We start from the raw sequence: 8542 nt of genomic DNA, 5'->3' as shown, positions 1-8542 counted from the left end.
CACCCCTGAGCCCTGAGGCTCCCAGCCGCCTCTGCAGCTGGGAGCTCAGGGGGTGATTTAAACGCCCCGACTCTTCCGGTTGAGGCCACGCCCCCTGCACAGGACTCCAGAGTACCAGTAAGTCCTTTAAGTTACTTTCACCCCTGAGCGGGACCCAGTCTTCAGTATTAGCCCTGCGTGGCAGGGCTCAGATTAGAGGTCCCCCTGCTGGGGCTAAAGCCCTTGAGCTTCGGCTTTTCCCCCTCCCATACCCTGACCGAGGTGGCAGGGCCCCAGCTTTGGTCCCCGCTCCTGGGATCGTGAAGTAATTTTTGTTGTCAGAAGGGGGTCACAGTGCAATGAAGTTTGAGAACCCCTGACCTAGACCTTCCCAGTGCCCCTGTGTCCTCAGTGTCTGTCTCCCACAGCCCCATGTTAGGTGGGGTGAGGGTGCAGGACTGACAGATGGAGCATGAACCAAGGCAGAGCCTTGGAATGGGAGTTGTGTTTGCAGCCCAGACACCAGGGTGATGGAAGCCCGGGACACACACATCAGCTTTCCATTCACTACAGATGGTATAAACTTTTATACAGGGTAAACTCATGTTGTTCGCCCTCTTTCTCAAAGTAAAGAGAGAGATGCACAGCTGCTTGCCCCTCCCCCCCAGGTAACAATTATCTACACTGGGTTTATTAACAAACAAAAGTGATTTTATTTAGTATAAAAGGTAGGATTTAAGTGGTCATAAGAGATAGGAGCCAGAACAAAGCAGGTTACTAAGCAGAAATAAGCAGAACATGCAAACTAAACTAGATTCACTAAAAACTGGTTACAAATAATAAGTTCTCCCCTAGATGTGGTTCTAATAATCTTTGCGCAGACTGGACGCCTTTCCAGCCTGGGTCCAGCCCTTCCTCCTGTTCAGCCGTAGACGTTTCCAGCAGTCATCTTGGGTGGGGTCCCCAGGGAGAACTGGCCACCTGGATTATCTCACTCCTCACCCTTAAATAGGATTGGCATCAGGCGGGAGTCCACTGTTTCAATTTGACCCCTTCCCAGCTCCTCATGGAAAAGTACGTAGTTTAAGATGGATTCCAGTATCAGGTGACATGGTCACATGTCTCTGCAAGACCCCTGATAGCCCCTTCCCATGGGATTACAGGAAAAACAAGTCCTTTTACAGTTCATTGGCAAGAAAACAATGGGCCATCAAGATCCTGAAGTACCTTTAATGGCCCTCACTTAGCATGACTACATTGATTCCTCCTGTCTTCAACACTGGGCTGGACTCTTCCTAAGGGCCACTGACTGGGGGGGAGCGGGTGGCTCAGTGGTAGGGGTTTTGGGAGCCCCAATTGTACCAGGTGCTGCACAGACAAGAGATAGTCCCAGTGCCAAAGAGCTCACAGTGTAAACAGACAAGTTTTATCTTCCCCATTTTGTATATGGGGAAACTGAGCCCCAGAGACATGCAGTGACTTGTCCAATCACATGAAGCATCTATGGCAGACCCAGGCATAGAACCCAGGAGTCCTGGCTCTCAGCCCTGCACTTGGGTGACAAGCTCTGCTCAATTCTTCCTGCATTTCACCAGCATTCTCCTATCATTCCTACAAACCTAGCCCGGAGCCTTGAAAACTGTCCATCCCCGGGACAGTATACATTCCACACATACCCTGGATCATTCCCAGAGGCGCAGTGGGGCCTGGGAACCAGGACTCCTGGGTTCTGTGCTTGACTCTGGAGACTTTGGGATTGACACCTCAATCTGGCTGCTCAGCAGGGTGGAGAATGTCACACAGGGCCCTCTCTCTTTTAGTCTGCAGAAGAGAAGAATGAGGGGGAATTTGATAGCTGCTTTCAACTACCTGAAAGGGGGTTCCAAAGAGGATGGATCTAGACTGTTCTCAGTGGTACCAGATGACTGAACAAGGAGCAATGGTCTCAAGTTGCAGTGGGGGAGGTTTAGGTTGGATATTAGGAAACACTATTTCACTAGGAGGGTGGTGAAGCACTGGAATAGGTTACCTAGGGAGGTGGTGGAATCTCCTTCCTTAGAGATTTTTAAGGTCAGGCTTGACAAAGCCCTGGCTGGGATGATTTAGTTGGGGTTGGTCCTGCTTTGAGCAGGGGGTTGGAGTAGATGATCTCCTGAGGTCCCTTCCAACCCTGATATTCTGTGAGTCTATGATTCTCCTCTCAGGGGCTCAGACTCCAATCCGGCCCCAGGGCAGGGGACTGGCTGACTCTGGGGTGTGGAGAATGGGACATTGGGCATTTCCCCTCTAGGATGTGACAGCTCCAACAGTGTGTCAGCTGTTTATGAATTGTTGCCAATTGCAGTTCACACCTTTGGGCTAAGCAGAGATCAGGACCGGCCCATTCCTGGCTGTGACATTTGACATTGAATCCAGTTAAGAAGTTCCTTTGTGTACGAATAACAACCCCAGAGATTGACTGTAGTCATGAGCGGCCTTTGCACCTTATCTCTCTATCCCCATACACCCTTCTCTATCTATCTATCTATCCTCATACACCCTTCTCTATCTATCTATCTAGCTATCCATCCCCGTACACCCTTCTCTATCTATCTATCTATCCCCATACACCCTTCTCTATCTATCTATCTGTCTATCTATCTATCCCCATACACCCTTCTCTATCTATCTATCCATCCCCATACACCCTTCTCTATCTAGCTATCCATCCCCATACACCCTTCTCTATCTATCTATCCCCGTACACCCTTCTCTATCTATCTATCTATCCCCATACACCTTTCTCTATCTATCTATCCCCTTGCATACAGAGATTCCCAGTGCTCAGGGTTGGGACAGATCCTTGCCTGAGGTGGGGGGTGATGGTTCCTCCCCACTACATGTCCCCCATAGCAGGGGCTCTTGAGCCAAACGCAGTGCCCTGCCCTCCCCCACCTTCCCCTGCCATGGGGGGTTGGTGTCTGTCATATTCTGGGTAACCCTCCATTCTAACCAGGCCCCCAGCTTCCTGCCTACATGCCCCAAATCAGGCTTAGCGCCCCCCCTCCCCTACCCCCCCCCGGATGGCCAGCGTGCATTAATAGCAGGGCTGTGACATCCTCTGCCCTGCACTGAGTTTGTTTCCTGTCTGACAGAGCTGGAAACCGAACGCAAGGTGGGAGCTGCTCTTTCGAAGAAAGAAGAGAGTAAGCTGCTGGCTGCAAGCCCAGACAGGGAACAAAGCCCTCAAAAAGCAACACGCCCATTGCAATGCTGCGGAGGGGCTGTATAACTGGCACTGAGCTGCAGCCGATGCTAGGGCGGCTGTGACGGGATCCTCAGGGTACAATCTGGAACTGTGGCACCTCTGTGCCCCTTTAACTCTCCAGCTTGGGCTGTCTTACAAAGCTTTCCCAGAGACTGGCAGCCAGCCCCTCCAGGCGTTGTGATCACTCAGCCATCAGCATGTGGAGACTCACCCCCAGATCAATTGCGTGAATGCTCCCTGAGCCACTCCCGAATCACACAGAGAGAGGCACCAACAAATCACCCCAGCCCCCAGCCTTGCACCCCAGAAATGTACCATCTTCCATGGCTCAAGACTCCCTTGGACAGGACAAGCTCATTAATTAGTTTGTCTCTTTGTCAAAGGAGAGTGGATGTGCAACAGCCCTTGTTAACCTGCGCTGAGATTCCCCAAGCAGTTGAACCGAAAACACCCTGAGGCTGAGGAAAGGGGGCTATAGCACAGGGGTGTTGCAGTAGGGAGCAGGGGAGGTTCATGCAATGGGGCTAGGGCTGCAATGGGAAGCACGGGTCATGCAATGGGGCCGGGCTGTTGCAGTGGGGAGCAGGGGTTGCAGTGGGGCAAGGGGGAGTCATGCAATAGGGCCGGGGTTGCAGTGGAGGGAGGGAAGTCATGCAATGGGGCCGGGGATTGCAGTGAAGGGAGGGGAGTCATGCAATGGGGCCATGGTGTTGCAAAAGGAGCTGGGGTTGCAGTGGGGCAAGAGGGGAATTATAAATGGGGCCCAGGAGCTATTTAAAGGGCCAGGGTGGTAGAACTAGGGGGGCCCCTGCCCTACCTGCAGCCAGCCCCTGCTGCACCCCCTGCCCGGCCTCCAGCCCCGCACCCCCTGCCCGCACCAGCCCCTGCCTGCCTCCAGCCCCGCACCCCCTGCGCCCACCAGCGAGAGCTGTTTGTGCCGCTACACTGCTGCAGGGACGACTGTTCCCCAGACAACTCCTAGGGCCCGCCCCGGCCGTGCTGCGTATGACGCGAGCAGCGCTGTAGCCAATCGTGGGCGGCGCGGCGCATTCGAACAGGGCGCTGGAGGGCGGCGGTCGCTGGTGCGTTTGCCTGGGGGCAGGTAAGTGAGGCCGCTGCGCGGAGCCCGGGGACGGGCTAGTTCCCCAGTAGAAATGCCCTGCTCTCGTTCTCCCCTCCCCCCCGCATTAGCCCCCGGAGATGGGGTAGCCCGGGGGCTGTTCGCCCTGCCTCCACCCTCCCCAGCCGGGGCCCTTCTCCAGTGATGAGGGGGCTACGAGGGTGTTAGTGGAATAGACTCCCCCTGTTGATCTGGGAAAGTACGGTCATTCGTGCCTGCTTTGAATGCCTCGGGGCCCTGCTAACTGACACACCCGGCCAGGGGCAGGGCAACGGCCTCGAGGTCCTGGTGGGGCCCTGCTTTGCCGAGCCCGCGCTCAGTGCACAGGACACCCTGTTAGTCCCCTGCAGCCGCAGCATCTACAAGTGGCTGGGGTCAGCCCTGGGCTGCTGCCTTGGGACTGCCCTTCCAGAGAGCTCTGCCTTCTGAAAGAGGGCTCCAAACGGACCCACCTGAGATCTCGCCGTGCCTCTCAATACAGCTGGATAATGGGTTACCCTACCCGGAGAAACAGGAATGCAAGAAAGTTGTTTTTCTATGGGTGAGAAGCTGTTGACTCCATTGAGACAGCTGTGAAGGGAGAAAGGGGTTGTTGCCTTGCCTTCCCAAGCCAAGTGCACTCAGCCAACAGAGTATTACATCTGTTGCCAGTATTGGGATCTTTATTTTGTTAAAATTACATTTGGGGAAATATGGTAGTTTTGACATGTCCTGGCCAAACGTATCTTGACAAAATGAGTACTAATACTGGGGATAGTTCATAGACTTGCACCACTGCATTTGTGCAGGGTTGGGGATGCAGTTGCATTTAGGGCATAAAAGTAAAAGTTTGTGACTTTAAAAAAAATTGTAACAAATTATCTGACAGGCTTTTTCTGAAGAGAATGGATTTGGTGGGTATAGTAATAGCTCATTGATCTCTTTAAGCTTTAACCTAATTTTGAACACTTGGATTTTATATCTAAACAAATAGTTCAGTTATAACTGAACTATTTTCTTTATTACTTAACTTTCAAAAATTCATAAAATGAAGGCAGCTATAAACTGAGAGATTAATCTTGCTGCAGAAGTAATATTCCTTAAGTAGTTACGTTATCTTTCTTGTTCCTATATAGTTGTAATTTGTATCTTCAATCGTAAGCATTTTTAAAGCCAAATCAAAATGAGATGAGGATAATTTAGAGACCATAGTAGTAAATGACCCAAAAGCATGTAACATAAGTCATTGCTCAAAGGGGACACTCCCGAATCTCTTTGTTGTGCAAACTCCAAATAATGTAGAAGTAGTTTCTTACATCAAGCTGATGGCTGGCTAATAGGTTTTGTTTTGGCATTTTACTCTCTTTCCAGCATTTGAGCTATATAAACTCTGCCCTGTAATTATGAAAAGTGCAGAACTGGAGAGAGAAATTAACTATAGGAAGAAAATTAAGGTTTTTCTCACTATCAAATCCAAAACCAAAAAACATAGTTAAAAATGGAAGTTTAGACTTTAAACTTTTTAGTCTCAACTAACACATGGCTCCCTGCTGTCATGTCAACCTTCTGCACTCTCTGTATGCAGCCTATCCATTTCAAAGATATATTAGCAATATATTTAGATAGAATACAAAATACATGTTGATAAAATACCCTTTGGCCTGTGTTGCTATGTAAAATGTCTGCAATTTTCAAAGGGACCTAAGGGAGTTAGGCATCCAGCTCATATTGACTTTTAATGGCAGTTGGGCACCTAAGATTGTTGGGCCTTTTTGAAATTCCAGGTGATACATCTGGATGATCGAAGGCACTGTATACTCATATCACACCTAAAATGTTGCATAGTTGGGAGTGATACACATCTGAGTGTGTCTGATCTGTCAAATCTATGTGGGAACTTCTATCATGGACCCCAACACTATAGTGCTTGAGTGCCTCCTGAGTCTTAAAAAATAGAAAGCACAAGAAATGTCTCCCTTTGGCATCCTAGGAGAAATAGCTTGATTAGTTGAAGGTGTTTTTTTTTCTCTTCTCTGTTGTGTATGTGTGTGGGACATAGGGAGGGGGAAATAAACTATATAGATGAGTTCTGCATTTGATTCTGAACATAGTGTAGTTACTAGTGATTCTTAATTTTTCTGGTTGTGAATTTCAGTCTAGGTATAGTTCTTGTAAAAGATCTGCCTCCTACATTCACAGGCTTCCTCCTTTTGATTGATACTTTCATGGTTCCAGTGGAATTTAGATGTGGGTGTGACGTTGTGCAGTCTATATGGCTTTATAAAAACATGATAATAAGTGAATATAATGTAACTGGGATAGTTTTAGAAAAATATGGTAAAAAGTGAATATAACGTAACTGGGATATGCTTCATGCAAAAGGTCTCTTGTAAGGTATCATTACAAAGCTTATAATCTACTGAGTGTGATCATCCGATTTGTATAAATGTACCACTCTTGTATCTAAAACTAGAAATATAAAATATAACTCTGAGGGCCTATTGTAATTATGTAAAGTGTGGGCCATTAATGATGGTTTGGAATCTTGATGACTCCCATTAACAAGGACCATCGTCTGCAGATGGCTGTGTTTACCTGTGAGTCTTCCTGTATATGTGTGTGCTGGCAAGTGAGTAATGAAGTCTTGCAGTGACATGTGATCATGTCACCTAAACTGGAATCCATCTTTAATCTGGTGCTTTTCCAGTGAGGGGGGGTGGAAACCCAGAGGGACAAAGGGTTCCCGCCTTATGCAAAAGATATATAAAGGGGTGGAAGAGAACAAAGTGGGGAGAGGAGCCATCATGAAGAATCCCCTAGCTATCACCTGAGCTGGAACAAGAGCTGTACCAGGGGAAAGAATTGTGCCCGGGCCTGGAAGGTGTCCAGTCTGAGAAAAACTTACTGAAGCATCTCTGAGGGTGAGATTATCTGTATTTAGTTTGATTAGACATAGATTTGCGCATTTTATTTTATTTTGCTTGCTGACTTACTTTGTTCTGTCTGTTACTACTTGGAACCACTTAAATGCTACTGTCTGTATTTAATAAAATCACTTTTTATTTAGTAATTTACTCAGAGCATGTATTAATACCTGGGGGAGCAAACAACTGTGCATATCTCTCTATCAGTGTTATAGAGGGCGAACAATGAGTTTGCCCTGCATAAGCTTTATGCAGGGTAAAACGGATTTATCTGGGTTTAGACCCCATTGGGAGCTGTTTTCAGGTAAACTTGCAGCTTTGGGACAAGTGATTCAGACCCTGGGTCTGTGTTGGAGCCAGACGGGAGTGTCTGGCTCAGCAAGACAGGGTGCTGGAGTCCTGAGCTGGCAGGGAAAACAGAAGCAGGGGTAGTCTTTGCACATTAGGTGGCAGCTCCCAAGGGGGTTTCTGTGATCCAACCCGTCACAGTGGGAAATCATCATGATAGCGGGAGAGGCAGTTTCTTAGGTAGCTAGAGATAATTCCATGGAGGACTTTGAATATCAGGAGAAGAGCCCTTGAATTGGATTTTCTTCAGCTGGGAACTGGTGTAGAGAGTAGAGCAATGGGGTGACATGCCCATGGTGACCAATGTTACTAAGTTGGACTACTGCATTTTGTACCATCTGGAGCTTCTTTGGGATCTGTGCTTAATTTTTAGAATACATCTACACTACTGTTAGAGGTGTGATTGTAGCTCGTGTAGTCATACCCACAGTAGCTTTAATCTAGCTAACATGGCTAAGAACAGCTGTGAAGAAGTATGCCATGGGCTTCATAAGAAGTGGTGCCCTGGGTACCTACTCGTGTTCCTAGCCTGCACTGAAGCCTGCATCACTGCATCTTCCCTGCTATTTTTAGTGAACTAGCTAGTAGCTCTCAACCTTTCCAGACAACTGTGCCACTTTCAGGCATCTGATTTGTTACACCTCACTTAAAACCTACTTGCTTACAAAATCAGACATAAAAATACAAAGTGTAATAGCACACGATTACTGAAAAATTGCTTACTTTCTCCTTTTTACCATATAATTATAAAATAAATAATTTGGAATATAAATATTGTACTTACATTTCAGTGTATAAGTATATAGAGCAGTAGAAACAAGTTTGACTTTGCTAGTGGTTTTTATGTAGCCTGTTGTAAAACTAGGCAAATATCTAGATGAATTGATGTACCCCTTGGAAGACCTCTGCATACCCCCAGGTGTACATGTACCCCTGGCTGAGAAC

This window comes from Terrapene carolina, unplaced genomic scaffold (assembly GCF_002925995.2).
Source record: "Terrapene carolina triunguis isolate 2854851 unplaced genomic scaffold, T_m_triunguis-2.0 Scaffold210, whole genome shotgun sequence".
NCBI lineage: Eukaryota > Metazoa > Chordata > Testudines > Emydidae > Terrapene > Terrapene triunguis.
The sequence above is the reverse complement of the archived record's forward strand: the minus strand, read 5'-3'. Positions refer to the sequence as shown.